The sequence below is a fragment of the Lynx canadensis genome, chromosome C2, assembly GCF_007474595.2.
Source record: "Lynx canadensis isolate LIC74 chromosome C2, mLynCan4.pri.v2, whole genome shotgun sequence".
NCBI classification, from domain to species: Eukaryota; Metazoa; Chordata; class Mammalia; order Carnivora; family Felidae; genus Lynx; species Lynx canadensis.
The window spans coordinates 50978167-51003626 of NC_044311.2; the positions used below are offsets into that span (position 1 = coordinate 50978167).

General features: G+C 34.8%; 1 protein-coding gene across 2 annotated transcripts in view; it reads left to right on the forward strand.

The window, feature by feature from the left end:
* LEKR1 (leucine, glutamate and lysine rich 1) overlaps positions 1-25460 on the forward strand; it is a 112790-nt gene that overhangs the window by 25145 nt on the left and 62185 nt on the right. The gene's annotated exons all lie outside the window — the stretch shown is intronic.

The window sequence follows — 25460 nt, forward strand, 5'->3', positions numbered from 1 at the left end:
ATGTTTTTTTTGATAGGGATTGCATTGACTGTGTAGATTTCTTTGGGTAGTATCAACATTTTAACAATATTTGTTCTTCCTATCCAGGAGCATGGAATCTTTTTCCATTTTTTTTTGTATTTTCTTCAATTTCTTTCATAAGCTTTCTATAGTTTACAGTGTATAGATTTTTCACCTCTTTGGTTAGATTTATTCCTAGGTATTTTATGGTTTTGGTGCAATTGTAAATGGGATTGATTCCTTGATTTCTCTTTCTGTTGCTTTATTGTTGATGAATAGGAATGCAACCGATTTCTGTGAGTTGATTTTATATCCTGCTGCTTTGCTGAATTCATGAATCAGTTCTAGCAGTTTTTTGGTGGAATCTTTAGGGTTTTACATATAGAGTATCAGGTCATCTGTGAAGAGTGAAAGTTTGACCTCTTCCTGGCCAATTTGGATACCTTTTATTTTTTGTGTTGTCTGATTGCTGAGGCTAAGACTTCCAATACTATGTTGAATAACAGTGGTGAGAGTGGACATCCCTGTCTTGCTCCTGACCTTAGGGGGAAAGCTCTCAGTTTTTCCCCATTGAGGATGATATTAACATTGGGTCGTTCATATATGGCTTTTATGATCTCGAGGTGTGATCTTTCTATACCTACTTTCTTGAGGGTTTTTGTCAAGAAAGGATGCTGTATTTTGTCAAATGCTTTCTCTGCATCTATTGAGAGGATCATATGGTTCTTGTCCTTTCTTTTATTGATGTGATGAATCATATTAATTGTTTTGCGGATATTGAACCAGCCCTGCATCCCAGGTATAAATCCCGCTTGATCATGGTGAATAATTTTTTTTAATGTATTGTTGGATCTGGTTGGCTAATATCTTGTTGAGGATTTTTGAATCCATGTTCATTAGGGAAATTGGCCTAAAGTTCTCCTTTTTAGTGGGGTCTCTGGTTTTGGAATCAAGATAATCCTGGCTTCATAGAGTTTGGAAGTTTTCCTTCCATTTCTATTTCTTGGAACTGCTTCAAGAGAATAGGTGCTAACTCTTCCTTAAGTATTTGGTAGAATTCCCCTGGAAAGCCATCTGGCCCTGGACCCTTGTTTTTTGGGAGATTTTTGATTACTAATTCAATTTCCTTACTGGTTATGGGTCTGTTCAAATTTTCTATTTCTTCCTGTTTCAGTTTTGGTAGTATATATGTTTCTAGGAATTTGTCCATTTCTTCCAGATTGCCCATTTTATTGGCATATAATTGCTCATAATATTCTCTTATTATTGTTTTTATTTCTGCTGTGTTGGTTATGATCTCTCCTCTTTCATTCTTGATTTTATTTATTTGGGTCCTTTCCTTTTTCTTTTTGATCAAACTGGCTAGTGGTTTTACCAATTTTGTTAATTCTTTCAAAGAACCAGCTTCTGGTTTCATTCATCTGTTCTACTGGTTTTTTGTTTTTGTTTTTGTTTTTGTTTTTGTTTTTTTTTGGTTTCGATAGCATTCATTTCTGCTCTGATCTTTATTATTTCCTGTCTTCTGCTGGTTTAGGGTTTTATTTGCTGTTTTTTTTCAAGCTCTTCAAGGTGTAAAGTTAGGTTGTATATCTGAGATCTTTCTTCCTTCTTTAGGAAGGCCTAGATTGGTATATGCTTTCCTCTTATGACCACCTTTGCTGTGTCCCCAAGGTTTTGGGTTGTGGTGTTATCATTTTCATTGGCTTCCATATACTTTCTAATTTCCTCTTTAACTTCTCGGTTAGCCCATTCATTCTTTAGTAGGATGTTTTTCAGTCTCCAAGTATTTGTTACCTTTCCAAATTTTTTCTTGTGGTTAATTTCAAGTTTCATAGCATTGTGGTCTGAAAATATGCACAGTATGATCTTGATCTTTTTGTACTTGCTGAGAGCTGATTTGTGTCCCAGTATGTGGTCTATTCTGGAGAATGTTCCATGTGCACTGGAGAAGAATGTATATTCTGCTGCTTTAGGATGAAATGTTCTGAATATATCTGTTAAGTCCACCTGGTCCAGTGTGTCATTTAAAGCCATTATTTCCTTGTTGATTTTTTGATCAGATGATCTGTCCATTGCTGTGAGTGCGGTTTTGAAATCTCCTACTATTATGGTATTTTCAATGAATTTCTTTATGTTTGTGATTAATTGATTTATATATTTAGGTTCTTCCACATTTGGTGCATCAATGTTTACAATTGTTAGGTCTTGGTGGATAGACCCCTTGATTATGATATAATGCCCTTCTGCATCTCTTGACACAGTCTTTATTTTAAAGTCTGGATTGTCTGTTATAGGTATGGCTACTCTGGCTTTCTTTTGTTGACCATTAGCATGATAGATGGTTCTCCATCCCCTTTCTTTCAATCTGAAGGTGTCTTTAGGTCTCAAGTGGGTCTCTTGTAAGCAGCATACAGATGGATCTTGTTTTCTTATCCATTCTGTTACCCTATGTCTTTTGATTGGAGCATTGAGTCCACTGACATTTATAATGAGTACTGAAAGATATGAATTTATGGCTATTATGTTGTTTGTAGAGTTGGAGTTTCTGGTGGTGTTCTCTGGCCCTTTCTAATCTTTTTGTTGCTTTTGGTCTTTATTTTTATTTATTTTATATTTTCTTCTTTTCTCCCCTCAGAGAGTCCCCCTTAAAATTTCTTGCAGGGCTGGTTTAGTGGTCATGAACTCCTTTAATTTTTGTTTGTCTGGGAAACTTTATCTCACCTTCTATTTTGAATGACGGCCTTGCTGGGTAAAGAATTCTTGGCTGCATATTTTTCTAATTCAGCACATTGAATATATCCTGCCATTCCCTTCTGACCTGCCAAGTTTCTGTGGATAGGTCTGCTGCAAACCTGATCTGTCTTCCCTTGTAGGTTAAGGACTTTTTTTTCCTTGCTGCTTTCATGATTCTCTCCTTGCCTGAGTCTTTTGTGAATTTGACTATGATATGCCTTGTTGATGGTCAGTTTTTGTTGAATCTAATGGGGGTCCTCTGTGCTTCCTGGATTTTGATGTCTGTGTCTTTCCCCAGGTTAGGAAAGTTTTCGGCTATGATTTGCTCACATAACCCTTCTACCCCTATGTCTCTCTCTTCCTCTTCTGGGACCCCTATGGTTCTGATGTTGTTCCTTTTTAATGAGTCACTGATTTCTCTAATTCTTAAATCATGCTCTTTTGCCTTAATGTCCTTTTTTTTTCTGTTTCATTATTCTCCATCAGTTTGTCCTCTGTATCGCTAATTCTCTGTTCTGCCTCATCCATCCTTGCCGCCGTGGCATCTCAATCCATGATTGCAGCTCAGTTATATCATTTTTTATTTCATCCTGACTAGTTTTACTTCTTTAATCTCCACAGAAAGGGATTCTAATCTATTTTCCACTCCAGCTAGTATTCTTATTATCATGATTCTAAATTCTGGTTCAGACATCTTGCTTGTGTCTGTTTTGGTTAAATTCCTGGCTGTCATTTCTTCCTGCTCTTTCTTTTGGAGTAAATTCCTTCGTTTCATCATTTTGAAGGCAGACAAGGAATTAATGAGGTAGAAAAAATTAAAATTAAAAAAATATTAAAAGTAAAAAATTAAACACAAACACACACACACACAAATCGAATAAATGATGCTAGATCCTAGGTGTGTTTTGGTCTGGGTGTTGAAAGTGGCTTGATAGATTAGAGAAAAAAAGGGGGGGGTGGAAAAAGGAAATTGTTTGCAAATTTGAAAAAATGAATACACTGAATTAGACTAAAATGAAATGATGGAAGTAAACTAGAATTTGAAAATTTACACAAAAGTAAAGAATATAGTAGAAAAAATTTAAAAGTATTTCTAATAAAAATTAAAAATAAAAAATGAATTTTTTTCTTTCTATATTCAAGAAAAAGAAAAGAAATGAAAAAGAGAAAAAAGAAAAAAAAAGGAAATTGTTTGGGGTGCCTGGGTGGCTCAGTTGGTTAAGTGTCAACTTTGGCTCAGGTCATGATCTCACATCTTGTGAGTTCAAGCCCCGTGTTGGGCTCTGTGCTGACAGCTCAGAGACTGGAGCCTGTTTCGGATTCTGTGTCTCCCTCTCTCTCTGCTCCTCCCCCACTCGTGCTCTGTCTCTCTCTCTCAAAAATAAATATTAAAAAAAAAAAAGGAAATCATTTGAAAATTTGAAACAGTGAATACACTTTAGTAGACTAAAATAAAATGACGGAAGTAAAATAGAATTTGAAAAATTTACATGAAAGTAAAAACTATAGTAAAAAATTAAAGAAAAATATTTTTTAATAAAAATCGAAAATAAGAATGATTTTTTTTCTTTCTGTATTCAAGAAAGAGAAAAGAAATGAAAAAGAAAAAAGATAAAGAAGAAAAGAAATCATTTAAAAATTTTAAAAAGTGAATACACTGAAGTATACAAATGATGGAAGTAAAATAGAATTTGAAAAAATTTACACAAAAGTAAAAAATATAGTAAAAAACATTAAAGAAAATTTTTTTAAAAATTTTTTTTTCAACGTTTATTTATTTTTGGGACAGAGAGAGACAGAGCATGAACGGGGGAGGGGCAGAGAGAGAGGGAGACACAGAATCGGAAACAGGCTCCAGGCTCTGAGCCATCAGCCCAGAGCCTGACGCGGGGCTCAAACTCACGGACCACGAGATCGTGACCTGGCTGAAGTCGGACGCTTAACCGACTGCGCCACCCAGGCGCCCCAAAGAAAAATATTTTTGATAAAAATTGAAAATAAAAACGAATTTTTTCTCTTTCTGCTGAATTCTTTGGCTCAGGTTGTACAGATTGTTGTGTTAATCCTCAGATAAGTTTTCTAGGTGTGCAGGATGGCTTAGTTTTGGTCTGGCTGTATTTCATGGACGTGAGACACACAAAAAACTTCCATGCTGTTCTGCCATCTTGGCTCCCTCTTACAGTGTTTTCTAAGCAGTTGAAAACTGGGGACTGTTTCCAGACTCAGTCTACAAGTCCAAGGCAACTCTGTTACCAAAACCAGACAAAGATATTAAAAGGAATATTATAGGTCTATTTATATTATGAATATCAATGTAAGAATGTTAATGTATGTTTGATATTTTGAGAAATATTTTGATCCACCTGAGTGTATTACCTATTTAGAAAACTAAATAAAGTTATAAATAAAACTATGAATGCCAAGCTATTTATTTTAGACTCAGGAGGACAAATTTAAAACAGCTTTGCTAAAATATGCACTTCGCACTTATAAATAACTTTGTTCAAAATGCAAGTTTTCCTTTAAAACAAAGATTATCATTCTGGTTTTTCTAATATTTCATTCTTTTAATATGGCTTAGAAAAAATGAAGTTTCAGGAGCACCTGTGTGGCTCAGTTGGTTGGGCATCTGACTTCAGCTCAGGTCATGATCTCACAGTCTGTGAGTTCAAGCCCCGTGTTGGGCTCTGTGCTGATAGCTCAGAACCTGGAGCTTGCTTCAGATTCTGTGTCTCCCTCTCTCTGCCCCTCCCCTTCTCATGCTCTGTCTCTGTCTCGAAAATAAATAAAAACATTAAAAATTTTTTTAATTAAAAAAATTTAAAAAGCAGTTTCTTTGAATATTATGGTTTCCTAGAAGAACAGTAAAACATTGGAGAACATGATATCTTATATTCTTTTAAGAAACTATAATATATATAATATTCCCTGATCCCCCTAACTCCTCCCCTGGTCCTGAAAACTGGTTGGTGCTGGCATGAATTTGTGATTGCTTTTTTTTTTTTAATGTTTTATTTTATTTTTTGAGAGAGAGAGTGTGAGCATGAGCAGGGGTGGGGCAGAAAGAGAAAAGGAGTCACAGAATCTGAAGCAGGCTCCAGGTCTGAGCTGTCAGCACAGAGCCCGACACGGGGCTTGAACTCAAAAGATGTGAGATCATGACCTGAGCCAAAGTTGACACTTAACCGACTGAGCCACCCAGGTGCCCCAGATTTGTGACTTCTTCTTTTGCTTGGTGTTGTTCTTTGGTCATATCTTGGGGAAAATATATTTTAAAAATAGTCTGAAAAGTAAGAAACATGTTTGGCCACCTAGCCCTAGCATATTTAGAATATGTTATTATAGGGATGTGTTGCAGTTGTAAAAAATGGCAATGTATATGTTTAGAACTGAATACAAATTCCAAAGGTGAATCAGATTTTAAAGTAAGGATCTCTAACAAATGGAAGAAAGCAAAATTATGTGACAAGTGATGTTCAGATTACTAAAACAAAATATATCAAATACTCTAAAATAAACCTCAAATTAAGTAAGAAAAAATAACAGGAAAACTAGTACAATAAGGGAGACAGAACTTATCCTAATCATGGAGGGATAAAGCAGCACTTTAAAAATTACAAAGCGTAGGATGGATTTTGCCTATAAAATATAGAATCTCTGGCTTTAAAAACTGCCAAATAACCTAAAAATAGAAGATGGACAAAAACATGTATATCATCTATCATAAGCAAAAGGTTACTATCCATACAATATAAAGATTTTATTCAACTATGTATGAAACTTGCCAAGATCCCAAGCAGGCAAGTGGTTGAAAAACAAAAAACAGGTAACACAGGAAATATAATAATAAACAAGGCCAGAGTGCTTCATCACTAATAATTAAATAATAAAAACAATTCATCTCCTTAGCAAATTAGTACAAAGATTTCAATAATTTCCCCTTCATTTGATGATTAAAATTATTGTATTTTTCTAACCCATAGAAATGTTTGTGATCAAGTAACCTCTTTCTTGGGAATCAATGCTGGGGAAATAGCAGAAGATGAAAAATTATTTATATGTCACGGTCATATTTTGAATAGTGAATGATTAGAAGTAATTTATCCCCAGCATTAATGATATGGGTAATAAATCAATATATACCATCACCTGGAACATTATTCAGCCTTTAAAATGGCAATATGAACATGGACTATCAACATGGAAAAATACTATAATTGTAATATTACATAGTAAAAGAACTCACAAAATTGTATGTACCTTACAATTACAATTATGTCCAGACACATATATTTATGAATAGGAACCAGAAGGCAACATGAAAATATGCAAATGAGTTTTAGGGTGATAGAGATATGAGTGATTTTTTTCCCTCTTTCAAAATTTTTTCTGGTGTTATTTTGATAAACTTTCTTTAAAAAAGAAAACAAAGTGTTACACATCTTTAAGATTTAGCTCACATTCCACTTCCTATAATAAAAAACCTCACCAAAACTCCGTAGTACTAATTAGTCACAGTTTTTATACTCATTAAGATCTCACCTTTATTAAGTATAGCTATATTGAAATCAAAAGTGCAGCTGGAGACTCTGATCTATTCAGCACTTTATATAGAGGCTGTATAGTTATAAATGCAATATAGACTCATCCAAAGGACAGTGTAATTGCAGAGCAAAGTGGCACATAATTTCAAGACTAAATTAGGGTTTCAATTTTGCTGCTGCTGTTGAATAGGTTCACTCCATGGGTAACACCCAAACTATGTTAACACAGAGAGAAAGCATTTTAAAAGGCTGTTAAATTTCTCTTGGTTGGCAGAAAGTCATTATGAACAGGATCATTAAAGCCAGTGATGGCACCAGTGATCTCAACTAGTGATGACAAATAGCACTTCCTATGAACCTAGCTATGAAGGGTACTGGGTTTGGGCGGGGTGGGGGTGGGGGTGTTGTTTGTTTGTTTGTTTTTACCCCACAACAATCTTATACTCATGTTAGGGTCTCAGTATGGAAATTGACAGAACATTTAGAAAAATGTTCATAAATGTACCTCTTGCTTTATCCACAAATATCGTCCTGGTGAACTGATTGCACTAATGTATCCTTTCTAATTCATTTCACCAAAATGGTTACAGTGGTTTCGGAAAACTAAAAGTGCAGGAGAGACAGCAGAGTTTCTGTCTCAGGTGTTAGCAGTGTTAGCAGTGTTGTACCCCAAATTTGGTATACTTTCATCTCCCCTGGGGCATCTGCAGATTTTCTCAGGTGTTCCCACCTCCAGTGGTCCACACCTGCCCTTCTACTCCCTTCCTTGCACTACCTGTTTTCAACTTCTTATAATCTACTTTTACTTCTGCCCACTGTCCATGAACCCAGTCATTAGCCTCTTCCCTCATCTATTCCTATCTGTTGGCTCTGGGCTGACCAGGCCCTGAGTTTAACTTCATTTTTTCAACAAGTGTTTATTGGACATTGACCACATGTGGCCAACTGGCCTCATCTGTGCTTTGACTTCTGGTGTTCATATGTTCTCCAGCTCTTCATGGGTGGTCATAGGACTTCTGACAGCCTAGCTCCACACTGTTGTATGTGCTGACACTCTTAACTTTAACCATTCTTGACTGATATTTTTGTCCTCTCTATTAAAAATAGTCTGCAAATTTCCTTAGCTCCAATTTTGTTGTCATTCAAATTATTTTTAGTTGCGCTTTTTCTGCCATCACATGGCATTTGCTTTCACAATTTTCATGAACTTCAACACTCTTACTTTTTATTCTGCTTTATTTTAAATGTATGCCTAATATTTCTATTACTAACCAATTAATGTCCTTAAGATTTTCTGCTGTCTTGATCGTCATCATCTGTAGCTTTTCCAACTTATTAATGTCTTTTCAGAAATCATGTCAAAAAAAGAAATCATGTCAACCATTTGAGAAGAGAAAAAAACCAATATATCACAGTGAATATCATCTCCCCAGGTAAATGACTGGATCGACATAATTGGGCATAGCATTTTAGATTTTCTTTGGGCAAATAAGAATAAGGGCAGACCAATATACCACTCATAACTTGTTCTGTACCTTATTTTTAAGAAACATAATTATTTGCTCAAAGAACACAATAGATAGTGTTTTTAATTCATTTTTCACCTGAGTTTTGTTAATGGTTTATTATCATTTATAATCTTAAGTCCAATTCTAAGCACTTGCATGGTCTATACCCCTTCCTATGAACCATTTTACCAGGTTCTCCATAGTTGCAGAACCAGCATTAAGTGATAAGAATCACAATAAGGCTTATTTTCTAAAACTAGTTGAACAACTTCCCTTCTGTTTTCCTTGCCTAGTTCTCTGCCTTACTGTCTGCCTCTCATTATTTCCTTCAGAGCATTCATTCAAGCACTATACTATATATTCTCAGTTATTCGGAACCTGCTTGTTATTATCCATGCTCTTAATTGTTTCTTATTCTCTCTTAGATTCTCTTAGTAAATGAGTTAACATGCTATATAGTTGAGATTTGAACAACAGGTTTGAACTCCATGGGTACAGATTTTTTTTTCAGCAAATATTTTGGACACATTTTTGGAGATTTGTGCCAATTTGAAAAAACTCAGACAAACTGTGTAGCCTAGAAATATTGCAAAAAAATAAGAAAAGATATGTCACGAATGCATAATATATATGTAGATATATATGTAGTTACTAGTCAATTTTATTACTACCATAAAATATACACAAATCTATTATAAAAAGTTAAAATTTATCACACTTGCACATACAAAATACTTACAGACCATATTCTTTTCATTTTTGATGTCTAGTATTAGTAACATGTAATGTCTATGGTGTTTTGTATCATATAAGAATATATTGAGGTGGGTACTGACAAATGATTCATCTTGTAAACTGATAATGTAAACTTATGGTATAAGTGTAGTACAGTATTATAAATGTATTTTCTCTTCCTTATGATTTCCTTACTATTTTTTTCTCTAGTTTACTTTATTGTAAGAATACTGTATATAGGGGTGCGTGGGTGGCTCAGTCAGTTAAGCGTCCAACTTCGGCTCAGGTCATGATCTCACAGTTAGTGAGTTCAAGCCACGCATCGGGCTCTGTGCTGAAAGCTCAGAGACCGGAACCTGCTTTAGATTCTGTGTCTCCCTTCCTCTCTGCCCCTCCCCCATTCATGCTCTGTGTCTCTCTCTCTCTTTCTCTCTCAAACATAAATAAATGTTAAAAAAAATTAAAGAATACTACATATAATAAATATAATATACAAAATATGTGTTAATTGCCTGTTTATGTTATTAATATGTCTTCTGTTCAACGATAGACTATTAGTAATTAAATTTTGGGGAGTCAAAAGTTATATGTGGATTTTCAACTGAGCAGGAGGTTGGCACTTATAACCCTCACGTTGCTCAAGGGTCAATTGTACTTTTTTTGACTGACTAAATATATTTATGTATTTGAATATATTTTAGATTCTACACATAAGTGAAGTCATACATTATTTGTCTTTCTCTGTATGATTCATTTCACTTAGCATGATGCCCTTAAGGTCTATCCATGGAAAGATTAAGATTTCATTCTTTTTTTTATGACCAAATGATATCACAGTATGTATATATGTATGTATGTGTGTGTATATGTGTGTATATATATATGTATATATACATATATATATATGTATATACACACACATATATGTACATACCACATTTTCTTTATCCAGTCATCCATGAATGGATACTTAGGTTGCTTCCATATCTTAGCTATTATAAATAATGCTGCAGTGAACATTGGAGTGCATATATTTTTTCAAGTTAGTGTTCTCATTTCCTTCAGATAAATACCTAGAAGTGGAATTGCTGGGCCATGTGATGGTTCTATTCTTAAATGTTTCATGAATGTCTATACTGTTTTCCATAGTAGCTGTACCACTTTACATTCCCATCAACAGTACACAAGGGTTCCCTTTTCTCTGTATTCTCACCAACACTTGTTATCTCTTGTCTTTTGATAATAACCATTTAACAGGTGTGAAGTGATAACAGTGCCGTTTTGATTTGCATTTCCCTAATGATTAGTGATGTTGAGCACTTTTTCATGTACTTGTTGCCCATCTGTATTTCTTCTTTGGAAAAATGTCTATTCGGATCTTCTATCCATTGTTTTAATCTGATTGTTTTATGGCTATTTTAGGTATTAGTCCCTTATCAGATATACGATTACAGTATTTTCTCCCACTTGGTAGATTGCTTTTAAATTTTGTTGATGGTTTCCTTTGCTGTGCAGAAAGATGTAGTCCCACTTGTTGATTTTTTGCTTTTATTGCCTTTGTGTTTGGTATCAAATAAAAAACATCATCATCAAAACTGATGATCAAAGTGTTCAAAGGTTCAAAGAAACCTTCTAGGAGTGTTATGGTTGCAGGTCTCACATTGAAGTCTTTAATCCATTTTGAGTTAATTTTTGTGTATGGTAGAAGGTAGTGGTCCAGTTTCATTCTTTTGCATGTAGCTATCCAGTTTTCCAAGCACCATTTATTGAAGAGACTGTCCTTTCCCTATTGTATATTCTTGGTTCTTTTGTTATAAATCAATTGACCGTAGTGTGTGGGTTTATTTCTGGGCTCTTGATTCTGTTTGTTTTTATGTCAGTACAATACTGTTTTGATTACTATAGCTCTGTAAGAAATTTTGAAATTAGAGAGCATGATGCTTCCAGCTTTGTTCCTCTTTCTCAAGATTACTTTGGCTATTCAGAATCTTTTATGGTTCCATATAAATTTTAGGTTATTTGTTCTATATGTGTGAAAAATGTCATTGGAATTTTAATAGGGATTGCATTGATGCAGTTTTTTGGGGGTAGTATGGGCATTTTAACAATATTCTCCCAATCCATGAACACAGAATATCTTTTCATTTATTTGTGTCTCCTTCAGTTTCTTTCATTAACACTGTACAGTTTTCAGTGTACATGTCTTTTTCCTCCTTGGTCCAATTTATTCCTAGGTATTTTTTTTAATGCAATTGCAAATTAGATTGTCTTCCTAATTTCTCTTTCTGATAGTTTGTTACTAGTGAGAAACATAACAGATTGTTGTTTATTGATTTTATGTCCTGCAACTTTACTGATTTCATTTATTCTAAAAGTTTTTCGGTCTAGGGTTTCCTATATATAATATGTCATCTGCATATAGTAACAGTTTTACTTTTCCTTTTCAATTTGGATTCCTATTTCTTTTTCTTGCCTAATTGCTCTGGTTAGGACATCCAATACTATGCTGAATAAAAGTAGCAACAGTAGGCATCTTTGTCTTGTTCCTGATATTAGAGGAAAAACTTTCAGTGTTTCATCATTAAGTGTCATGTTAACTGTGGTCATATATGGGTTTACTGTGTTGAGGTACTTTCCCACTAAACCCACTTTATTGAGAATTTTTATCATAAATAGATGTTGAATTGTGTCAAATGCTGTTTCTGTATTTTCTGAGATGATCATATGATTTTTATCTTTTATTTTGTTAATATGGTATCTCATATTGATTGATTTGTGGATTATTGAACCATCCTTGCATCCCTGGACTAAATCCCACTTGATTGGGGCATATAATCCTTTTTAATGTATTGTTGAATTTGGTTTGCTGATAATTTTATTGAGGATTTTTGCATCTATGTTCATCAGGGATATTGGCCTGTAACTTTCTTTTTTCATAATGTCCTTGTCTGGTTGATGTTAGGGTAATGCTGGCCTAATAAGAGGAATTTAGAGAAATACATTTCTTTATACTTGCAACTTTAGACTTAGGCCTCACTACTATGTCATTATTGTGTTTCCTTAAAAATACATTCTAAAATCATTCTAATACTTTATATTCCCAGTTCTCTTATTTTTAGAATTCACCTTTAGAACAAACTTACCTTTCTCCATTTTTAGCTATATAACTATCTCTTTGTTGTGTCTGTCTACCTACCCTCCACCCAACATTCCCCAGTAATGTGATATTAAACAAAAGCATTGAAGGCTAAGAATCAGATGATGACTGTCCATACATTAGCCAGGTGACTCTGAAATGCCATTTCTCCCTGATGAGTATGTGTCCACATCTAGGCAGTGGATGGGTTGGACTAAAGCCTTAGAGGTTCCTATGGGCTATAGTGTGCTGTAATCTGATTCTAACTCTGGCGCCATTTGCTTGTTTCCAAAGTTAAATAAATGTTCTTATTTTTACATTTTGATTTTTTTCTTTCTTTTTTAACATTTTATTGATTTAAGTAATCTCTACACCCCATGTGGGGCTTGAACTCATGACCCTGAGGTCCTCTGACTCTTCTCTTCTGAGACTCCTTTCTTTCCTTTGAGATAGCTGTAATTTTTTTCTTTTAAATCACCATTAAACAATTTCAACCTTGATTCACATATATAGTTTTTTATGATCATTATTTTTCTACATAAAAACTTGTTTTTTCCACATTTTCCCTTTATTTGTCTTTTAAAATATAGACTTTCAAAAATTTAAATTCCAGTGATAGCTCTGATCCATATAGTTTAACAGTGGCTAAAGAATAAAGAATAAGCTGTTAATAGCAGCCTAATTCTTAATGACAATTTAGCTTTTTCATTGGAAAGCGATCATAGAAAAATTTGAAGACTAAATTCTTGGTTCTTTTTTTAAAGATTTATTAACACAACTTTTGTAATTTTCTGTTTAGCTTACACTAATATAACCTTCAAATGCACAATTTATCTCAATTGATAATACTCCTCTCAGAGGTCATTGTGACCTACAAATCAGTCCACTTAAATGGTTTTCCTTTCACCTGGCAGAATAAAGTGTCCTTTACTTTTTGTCAGTAGTCACAAATATTGGAAGACAGAGTTCAGATAAATCATGTTAGCATTAATGTCTTTGCTAAAATTTATTTGACCAAATTTCAAATGTATTCCAAGTAAAAAAAAAAAAAAAAACTTAAAATTTTTTTAGTGAGCTTGTGATACTATAAATAATACAGAAATATTTTAATAAAATTATTTTTCATATATTTTAATATCTTTGTTGCATTTTTTAAAAATAGCTGTATTGAGAAATAATTTAAATATCATAAAATTCACCCATTCTAAGAGTACACTTTCATTGTTTTTAGGGTATTTGTAGAGGTATACAACCACCACCACAATCTAGAGCATTTCTATCACCTCGAAAAGAAACATCACGGTCATTAACTGCCACTCCCCTTACCTTTCTGCCCTTCCCCCATCAATCATTAGTCTGCTTCCTGTCTCTGTAGATTTCCCTGTTCTTGACATTTCATTTAAATAGAACCATATAATATGCAATCTTTCATGTCTGACTTCTTTGACTTAGCATAATATTTTTGACTTTCATCCATTTTATAGCATATATAAGAACTACATTCCTTAATTGGTAGATTCTCTATTAAAGTAAAAAATAATCAAATGAGCAGTGCAGTTTAGTTGAAAAAAAAATAGTGATCCAACAGTCAAATACTTCTACATTCTGGCTCTCTTTGTGCCTTTTATGGCCTTTGGACAAGTTATTAATTTCTTTGACTCAATTACTTTATCTGTGAAATGGACATATGATAGTGTTTCTTACCCATCTTAGAGCATTAGCAAAATTAACAAAATCAACTGTAGAAACCCTTAAAGACTATACAAGTATAGAATAGTAAATTGCATTTTAAATTGGTTTTCCTGGTATAATAGCAAACCAAATTATTCTATTTGGGATAAAGTATTAGAATTTAAAAAATACTCCTTTAATAACAAAGGGAAACTATAAATTTTAATTCCTATTTGCCCAAAGGTCCATTTGCCTCCACTCATTTATCTTCTAGTCAGCCTTGGTTAGCTTTAACAGTAATACAACAGGTTGCTGAAGAAGGAAGTGGCTACAATTAATTCAAGAGTCAACTGTTGTATGGTGGATGGAAGAGTCAATGAACAGAATTCCACTGTGACCTTTCCTGCAAGGTTTGATGTTCAAAGGACACTCACAATGGTGAATTGACCAGCCTTTATGATTCCTTTGAACCCTTGGATTCCATTATGAATAATTCACCCTTGGCTTCCAATAAAAGGGGAGAAATACTGATTTTACAAACAGAAAACCAAGGTTTATAGTGACCCTTCGTTATAACTAAATCTAACAGATTCTGAAAGAGACCAGCTTGATATTGGGATACTGTGGGCTATTTGTATACCCCAAAGCAGAGGGAAACACAAAATACTGTTTTCCTAGGGTCTGTACACAAGTTCAAGCCAGATAGTTCTCACTGGAACCCAGAGAGGTTTTGTTTGTTGGTTGGTTGGTTGGTTGGTTGGTTTTTTACTGAACCAGGTCACCACTGGAATGTGAAGTCTAATAAAGGGGTCTTCTGTGGAAGCCACTTGATTTTTGATCAGTGGAGTCTTAAAAAATTATGTTTTTTATTTGTTCCCAACTTTGAACTTTCAAATAAAGTTATCTCTACATATTATTTCTGTTTTACAAATGTTTGAATCCTAGAGGAATTTTTAACAATGACCTTAGGCAGCCACAACTTAGGATGGATGTCTCTCCTCTGAGACTCCTTTCTTTCCTTTGAGATAGCTGTAATTCTGGTTTATTCTCTAGTCATTTTTTCACCTATGCCATTGCTTCTTCATTCTTTCAATCCAGCATGGTTTTCCTCTTTTAACGTTAGTAGACTTGCTACTTTCTCTGCCTTTTCTTTGACTGCACCATCCGCCTCAAGACTTTAGGGTAAATTTTAGACTTTATCTTTTCTTCTGTTTTTTAATCTGATGGGCTTATTTGCCCCTTTAATTCTTTCTTCCATTCTATATACTTGTGGCCTAATGTGACTGTGTTCCCCCCCCCCCCCCCCATGTAAGTTCTCTTCTGCCCATTCAGTCACCAATCACCCATTAATTTGGTCATTTAGTACTATTAATTAGGTACCTATCATGTGACAAAATCTAGGCTTAGTCAGGAACAGATCTGTGTCATATACATGACTTCTACTTGAAGGATGCTAAATCTTCAGGACAACTCCACCCAAGCAATGGAGAGAAAGAGGGTTCATCTACCATGTCCCTAACACCCATATGGACACACTCCTGCCTATACTCACAACGAGTCACTCTTTCATATATGGACTCACTCAGGCACACAACACACTTACTGTTCATCTACATCTGCATTTCTGGTCCGATTGCATGAGTAATGACAACACTATCTGAATGAGAAAAAAGTGACCACCCCATGTGCCCTGTGTCCAATGTCTCTCATTTCTTACCAGTATCTCTCTCCTACTTGCTAACCGCTAATACTATCCTGACATCATTAAAAAAAAAAAAAAAATCATTCCCATGAGTTCAGGTAGCTTTCCCACTGCAGCCTAAATAACAGCTAACATTCACCAAGTGTTAACCGCACGCCAGGCACAATGTAGTCATGGTGTAGTGTACTCACTTTTTACCCTCCTGTCCTCCTAGATTAATCACTTTTATTATCTCTAGTTTACAGATGAGATTACTGAGGTTTAGGGAATTAAGTCATTTGCCCAAAGCTACATGGCTACTAATCAGCAGAATTGGAACCTGTGTCCAGAATTGGGCTGCCAAAATTGGGGCTCTTAACCCTTAAACTCCAGTGCCTGGGAGCATTAAAACATATATATTGTTATCATTAATTTAAACTTCAGGAGAGCTACTGTGCCAGACCACTTCCAGTACTGGTAGTAAGCACAAGTTTCCATAAGGGGAAGGCAGGAGAGATCTGGAGGACAGTAGGCATCTGGTGACAAGTTATGGGAACTACTGATGGGTTATGGGATGGGTTATGAGATGGGTAGGGGTATAATGCAATAATAGAATTTTATCATCTCCAACCCCCCATTTCCCCTTTATGAAATTTTTCCATGTCAAAAATATTCATAGTTTTTTTCATTTAGTGTGAATCATTATTTCATTGCATCCCAGGTTTGGACAATTATTTTCACTTTTTTTTTCTGTTAAAATTATATTGTGATAAACTTCCTCCTAGCTAAATCTTTTCACATATCTGTTAGTGTTGCCTTATGATCTCTTTAGTCTTCAAATTATATATTTTTTTGTTTTTTTGCTTGACACCTTTAAATTATATAATTGTGTGGTATAATTTTTAGTGCAATTAGCACAAAGTAATTTTGTAGCATGAAAACAAACTTTTGAAGAAATTATTGACCTTTACCTATTTTACTGCCATCCTAGCATAACAAGGGGAAAGGGAAAAATCAGAACTCTCTGTGGCTAAAGATGCACTTCTTCTCCTTCATGGTTTCGCATAAAGTTATCCTGTATATAGGAATCTCTGCAAGCATTCTGATTATAAAATACACTAAGTTAGGGGCATCTGGGTGTCTCAGTCGGTTAAGCATCCGTCTTCAGCCTAGGTCATGATCTTGCTGTTCCCAAGTTTGAGCCCCGTGTGGGGCTTTGTGCTGACAGTTCAGAGCCTGGAGCCTGTTTTGATTCTGTGTCTCTCTTCCGCTCTGCCCTTCCCCCACTCACGCTCAGTTCCCCCCCCCCCCAAAAATAAATAAACATTAAAAAAATTTTTAAAAACACAGTAACTTATTAAAGAAACTGATGTTTGTATGATTATGTGACTTTATTTGAAAATATCTTAAACATTTTTAGATCTAAACTTCTCTATCTTCCATTTATTCATTTACTTTACTATTAACCCTAAGTATTTTTCTTTTTATCCCACAAATGTTTTTAGCTAATACTCTGTTCGTTATAGGTCCCTGTCCATATCCATTACTAGTATTTTTCAGTCTTGAAAAATCTCATTATAATATATATGTGTATGGCTTGTGAATTTATTTATATGTACAAATTTGTCAGAAAATAAAGTACTGTTCTAAAGTATTCAGAAGTTTCTAAAGCCATCAGGATTGTTCCTATGATATAGATGATGTATTATTTCTGTTTGCCAGTTGAGAAAGAGTAGTTTTAACTATACTAATAAAAAATTGAATTTAAGGCTCCTTGTGTCTTATCTATCCATAATTTGTAATATTTCATAAGCCCCACCATAAGTTACAATTATATTCATGTTATATTGGGTTGGTTTAATGTTCAGAATAAACTCCAGTGAACGTTTAGAAGCTTTTTTTGTTTTTTGTTTTTGTTTTTTTTCATTCTGGAGTAAATTCTTGATTCTTAATATCAGAATATAATTGGGGCACCTGGGTGGCTCAGTCGGTTAAGCAACCAACTTCGGCTCAGGTCATGATCTCATAGTTCGTGAATTCGGGCTCTGTACTGACAGTTCAGAGCCTGGAACCTGCTTAGGATTCTGTGTCTCCCTCTGTGTCTACCCCTCCCCTGCTCATGCTTTGTCTGTCTCTCTCAAAAATAAACATTAAAAAAAATTTTTTTAAATATCAGAATATAATTCACTCCCAAATTTTAAATATCTCATTATCTCCTTAGCTTGATTTAATGAATATCCCTACTCCCCCTTCCCCACATATACCTAGCTAAATAACTTTCTGGTCTTAATATAACTACATCTGGACTGAATTACAATTTTTTGCTGTATATCCACACCTGTTCTAGCATCTGATGTATTAAAATCTCCAAATGTTATTTCAGTCCTTTCTGGCATTATGTGGAAAATGTTAATGTACTTCAAGTATACTTGTTTCAAAATAGATGTGAATCAAACCTCTGAAATATAAACCGTAAAATGAAATGAATTTTCCAAGCGGCTGTATAACCATCTGAGCTTTGTAAAATGTTTGTTAAAGTTAAAATATGTTAATTTGCAATTGATATAGTTGAATACTCATTATAGAACTTTCTTCTATTATTTGCATATATTCTTACATCTGCAAAGGTTTCTTCTGTTAATGCTCATTTAAAAAAATTAAGTGAAACATTACTTTTGTAAAGGTCTAAGCTCATCAAACTGTGATATAATATATACATATAAATGTTATCTGAATGCAGCATACTGATTGTGTTCATTCACATCACTTATATCTGATCAGAAATCCCACAATTTCAGCCACATAATTAACTATCTACCTAAATATAATCATTTAAAATATTGGAAAAATAGAACAGGTTTAAGTTTAAAGGAGTTGATTTGTTATTTAAAACCTAAGTCATCATTCTTGAAGGCAAAATGAGGAACTTGGTTATAATTTCTCTAGTGACAAGGGAGTATATCTTATTGATATTTATACACTGATTCCAGTTTGCATGGACCCTACCTAAAACAGAGTAGACACTCAATAAGTGCCTATTGAAGTAGAGTGACCTATTAATAAGAAAGTTGCATTTCAATGCCAAGATACATATTAGGTATTATCAATGAAAACTATACAACTCTTTCTGTTCCAAGTCTTTTAATCTTAGGGTACATAATTTTAGACATTTGCTAGCATCCTTATTTCCATTATCTACAAAATTTCATTCATTCATTCAACAATTATTTTTTTGAGTACTTTCCATGTCTCAAACACTGTGAATATAACTAAGGCTTCTGCTGTCATGGAATTTACATTCTAGGTAGTTTACCTTGTGAAGATTAAATTACTATAATGCAGTCAGAATATAGTGCTTGGTACATAATAAGGACTCAACACTTATTAGTTGTGATAATGATGATGGAAGACACCTTAATATATATGCTATTCAAAGCCATGAGACTAGATGAGATCTGCTAGAGAGAAAATGCAGGTAGATAAAAGGGCTATGAACTGAACTCTGGTGCTTCCTAATATTTAGAGTGTATCTAAGAATAAGGACCATCAATAGAGACTGAGAAAACAATAGCCAATGAGGTAGGAGGAAACCAGAGAATATAGTGTAATGGACACAAGAAGCGTGTTTCAAAGAGGAAGCAAACAATTGTGTCAAATGCTGCTAGAAGTTTGAATTATGTAACAGCAGAGAATTGAATTTTGGAATTGCCAGGGTAGCATGTCATTCATAATTTTAAAAATAGCTATTCCTGTGGAAGAGTGAATAAGAAAACTTGATTAGAGTAGATAGAAAAGAGACTGGGGAAAAGGCAAATCATGAAAAAGGAGACAGGAATGACTAAAATGTGTAAGATGACATGATTAGCTTCAGTAGTAAGCAGAGAACTGCAGATTAAGCCAACACTGAGACACTACTTTGCACCCTGTGGATTGGCAAAAAACAATTGTAAATAGTTCCTTTTTTTAACATTTTATTTTTGAAACAGAGTGTGAGTGGGGGATGGGCAGAGAGAGAGGGAGTCACAGAATCTGAAGCAGACCCCAGGCTCTGAGCTGTCAGCACAAAGCCCAACGCGGGGCTTGAACTCACAAACCAGTGAGATCATGACTTGAGCCTAAGTCAGCCACTTAACTGACTGAGCCACCCAGATGCTCCTAAATAGCTCTTTTTAATAAGGATAGGAAAGCAGGGCCCTTCATTTAGTGAGGTAGTAGTATACATTGGTGCTCCATCCTGGGAACCATTTGGCATTAGTGATGTATGTGTATGCCTGTGACCTCTTACTGCAGAAAAATTCCCCTATAAGTACACAGGAAAATGGGTAAAAAGCTTTTGTTGCAGGATTACTTGTGGTGACACAAAGTTGCAAGCAAGTAGGTTCCATCACTATGGGAGTAGATCAGTAAAATATGTATGTGCACGCATTAGACATTATATGACAGAAAGGAGTGAATCATATCTGTGTGTGGCTACATGGGTAGATCTCAAAAACAATGTGTAGTGAAGACAAGTAAGAATTAAAATGAGATTTATAGCTTAATACCACTTGTGTAGTTTTTAAAAACACCTGCAAAGAGTACAATTTTTCCACACATAAGGAGCAAGTTAGAAAGCATACATTAAATTCACAAGCACTGTAGAATGGTTCCCTTTAGAATGGATTATTCCCAAATCCAAATAATATATCAAAATATCTTTTTAAAAAAATTTTTTATGTTTATTTTTGAGAGAGAGAGACAGAGTGTGAACAGGTGAGGGGCAGAGAGAGAGAGGGAGACACAGAATCGAAGCAGGCTCCAGGCTCTGAGCTGTCAGCACAGAGACCAACGTGGGGCTTGAACCCACAAACTGTGAGATCATGATCTGAGTCGAAGTCGGACGCTTAACCGACTCAGCCACCCAGGTGCCCCAATCCAAATATCTTTAAAGAAAATGAAATTAACAACCCCCTTGTTACTATATATCCCTCCAGCTATTCAAAGAATCCAATGAGTTGTCTTTAGTTTCAACCTCATCCCCCACTTCCATATCAAGATCTCTAATCTTTGTTTTCTTTCCTACCTTGAACACCCAGAACTGAGTTGATTAGACTCCTTCGTACAGAGCGTGCTATCATCCTTGACCATACAAGCAAGACCTGTCTCTAAACTATATATGCAGCACTATATATATATATATATATATATATATATATAGACATTACATATATAAATGACATTATGTATGTCAAACAGAAAAAAACAGAATAATATAACAGCACTATATAGATTATATGTATATTTATATTTATACAAATATTTAAATGTTATATATTTAAAATATTTAAATTATATATATTTATATGTATAAATAACATTACATATGTCAAACAAAAATACAGAGAATAATATAACAAATGTGAGTGAATCTGTCACCCACATTTAACAAATTTTAACATATGGCCATAGTAACTCTGTAGGTTGTTATAAAACCTTCATTTTTACCCTTCTCCATCCAAGGATAAGCACTGATGACACCTGCAAGGACAAGGTCCTCAAGGTGAAAAGTGATGAGATTCAGAGTGGAAGTGAGGTTGGGGGCCAGATGGTCTCACTGGTACCACCAATGATAAGAGATAGCAGTTCAGGAGTGCTCACTATGTGCCTGCTACTGTTCTCCTGTTTACATATATTAATTAAGTCTTAATTCTCACTCCTGTGCTGCAGTAACTGTTTTCTAGGTAAGGAAACTAAAGTACCTAAAGTCACACAGCTCATAGAAACAGAGCCAGGATTTGAAAATAGGCAGTCTGGCTTTAGAGGTCATGCTCTACACTTTTATGTTACCCTATCAAAAGAGTGTATAAACAATGATAAACTTCTGTTTTTCCTTTCCTTCAGTTATCTCTACCATTTAAAAAAAAAATTACACAGCCTTCAATTTCTCATTAAAAAAAATGCCCCTAGATCTGGACCTCTGGGGGCCAATTCTTCTGCTTATTTGTTTTTTTCATTTTTCGTCTTCTTTTTTCTCTTCCTCTTCTTCTTTTCTTCATTTATTTTTGAGAGACAGAGAGAGACAGAACACAAGTGGGAGAGGGGCAGAGAGAGAAGGAGATACAGAATCCGAAGCAGGCTCCAAGCTCCAGGCTCCAAGCTGTCAGCACAGAGCCCATCGAGGGGCTTGAACCCACAAACCGTGAGGTCATGACCTGAGCCAAAGTTGGATGCTTAACTGGCTGAGCCACCCAGGCACCATGTCATTCTGCTTCTTGAACCTAAACTCAGTTTCCTCCACTTTGAACCAGATTTTTTTTTTGTATTTATCCAGAAAGCTTTAAACTTGAAATATCTTTCCACTATGAAGTTTCTATTTATTGTTTTCTCAAACATTATACTGAATATACTCTCCCAAGTGACTGTAATGTTTTCTATACTTCTATAAAATAACTATGAATACCTTTTGTATTTGTAGTTTCTAGAAACCTTTTGGAATAACAGCATTCTCTTAAATGACTAATTACCCCAAATCTGATGCCTGTGTAATGCTATCCAGCAAGCAGCTGGCTTCGTATGAAGAGAGGCTAAGAGCTCTTTTTTGTCTTGTTCATTTAAAATCATTTGCTTCTTATTTAATATCTCTAAAGAACGCAGTCACATCATAGTAGAATTTGCTGTTGTAAATTTTGGATTGTTTCCATGGGTTCCGCCTTACATCTGCATGGTGTTTAAAGCCAATGCTTCCTTTCTTTTTGTAGGCATTTAGGGCCTTTTGCCTCATAATCCAATGTCATGCTGAATGACAGAAAATTGAAGTTGAATTTATTTCACTATAGAGAAGGACTGCACAGAACAATACACTTATTTAAGAACTCCTTGCCTCAGGAACTGAAGGAGCGGTCTTGTGCAGGTGGCTTAATCTTTCTGGTTCTTATCCTAACTGTGCTCCTTTATTAAGGACAGGAACTGGGGACTCTGCTTCCAAAAACAAAACAACCCTACTAGTCTACCAGAACCAATAATAAACTAATAGTATGTTTATTTCTCATTCGGAACAGTGAAGACAGGTTCTGTGCGTTTTCAAAATTATTCTTAGAACTTCTTTATTACAGAAAATGTAACCAAAAGTAAAAACCAAGCAACAACAATAACAACAAAAAACATCCATGAAAATATATTAACTCTTAATTATACACTGCTGGTCTGTTTACATTATGGATTATTCATAATGAATCCTTTTCTTTCCTCAATTCTATGTGTATCTTCTCTGTTTATATAAAGTGATTTCTTTGTTGACACTACTTGTATTTTCTGTTACTACTTACTTCACATGGCAACCTTCTATAGTTTCTGTGTTGTAGAGTAAAATGTTTATTTCTTTTCCCTGTTTTGACTCAAAGATGCTGTAAATACGTAGTAAATTGTCTAAAGGAAGTGGCTTCTTTGCTCATCAGGCACTGTGAATTAGACTAAGCTGTCTATGCTTATCTTGAAACAGGGAGAAAGGGAGATTCGGGTGGGTGTGCAGAGAAAATAATACTGGAAAGTATAGTGGGTCATGACTGTAGTTTATTTTCCCTTAAACTTAGTAAATTCTGGAACTATGATGCACAAGTATATTCAAATGTAATCTTTTTTTTTTTTAATATTTTTTAACGTTTATTTATTTTTGAGACAGAGAGAGACAGAGCATGAATGGGGCAGGGTTAGAGAGAGGGAGACACAGAATCTGAAACAGGCTCCAGGCTCTGAGCCATCAGCCCAGAGCCCGACGCGGGGCTCGAACTCACGGACCGCGAGATCGTGACCTGAGCCAAAGTCGGCCGCTTAACCGACTGAGCCACCCAGGTGCCCCATATTCAAATGTAATCTTAAGAATACTTTCCAGTGCTGTAAACATGCTGTCATTTTTACTATCTACTGTTCTACTAATTAGCAGTTAATTGAGAACTGGATAAAATTCACATATCTATACCAATTACCTGGAGTTTGTTTTCAAGATAATCAATTCTTCCTCTTAATAATAGCTGTACTTAGGAGTGATAGCATGAAGTTTATTAGATGGGCTCAGACCTATGCTTTATCTAGTTTATGTCCTGACAGAAGCACCAAAGGACATTAATAAGAAGGCATAATAGTTCTCTCTGGTGTCAGACACATAAAATTGGTCACAATGATACCATATTTGTCTTAATATCTTTCATTAATTATATTAAATTTTGAATTTTCAAAAATTAAATCTGGGGCGCCTGGGTGGCTCAGTCGGTTAAGCGTCCGACTTTGGCTCAGGTCACGATCTCATGGTCCATGAGTTCGAGCCCTGCGTTGGGCTCTGGGCTGATGGCTCAGGGCCTGGAGCTTGCTTCCGGTTCTGTGTCTCCCTCTCTCTCTGCCCCTCCCCCGTTCATGCTCTGTCTCTCTCTGTCTCAAAAATAAATAAACGTTAAAAAAAAATTTTAAAAAATTAAATCTAAACCACCTCCAGAGGTTAGATATTCTACTAATTTACTATGTATTTTATGCAAAATAATACTTTTCATTTGTTAAGTATCTCTCTTGGAAGATTCTTAGATATGTAATCTATAGCTTAGATCTATATGTAATCTATAGCTTAGATCTATAGCTACACTAGCCATACTTTCATGAACAAATATCATATCCCCTTGCAGCTTTTATAGTTTGAGAGTCCATGTAGGAGAGTTAGAAAGATAAGGACTTTGGGATGAGTTCAACCTGAGTTTGAATCACAGGATCACTTCTAACTAGTTATGTGACCTTTGATAAGTTAGTTACTCAGGTCCTTAGAGTCTTCACTGGTAAAAATAAAATGCGTACCTGTTTTTCATGGTAGCTGTGACTATGAATGAAATGATATGGGAGAAAGCATTTTTCCTAGTGCCACATAGTGCGTATCAACAAACATTAACCTCCCTCCCTCCTTATTCTTCAGAGGATTTGGTTGAAATCTTTTGGCTGTGTCATTGTGAATAGAACCTCTCTGCAAATCCATATGGACTTAATAACAAAGCAATACATTGTGTAACATTCATGAGAAATTGCTTTGTTCCAGAAGGTTGTACTCAAAAATAAATTATCTGTATGTTATCTTTTCCTTCATATAATCACTCAATCACTGGGAAAGATGTACCCCACAAATATTATCTACCATGTAAGTCCATATTAAATCTTACTTCGAGGGGTTATCCTCTCAAATTGATCACTTAGGCTGAGTTAAAAACCTTCAGTCTAAACTGTTGGCTAATGCATTTATTCATTGGAAGATACCAGGCAAGAGAATCAGAGAAGCTCTCCTTTTATTCTCATTTGAAAAATGGGGCTTATTGCACCAGAGAGAAGTTTGAGAGATAAAATTAAATAATGTATGTGAAAGTACTGGATAAACATAAAGATTTATACTCATGTCTGGAAAATACTTAATTAAAACATTCATTTAGCGTGAATTTGTTTTCTGC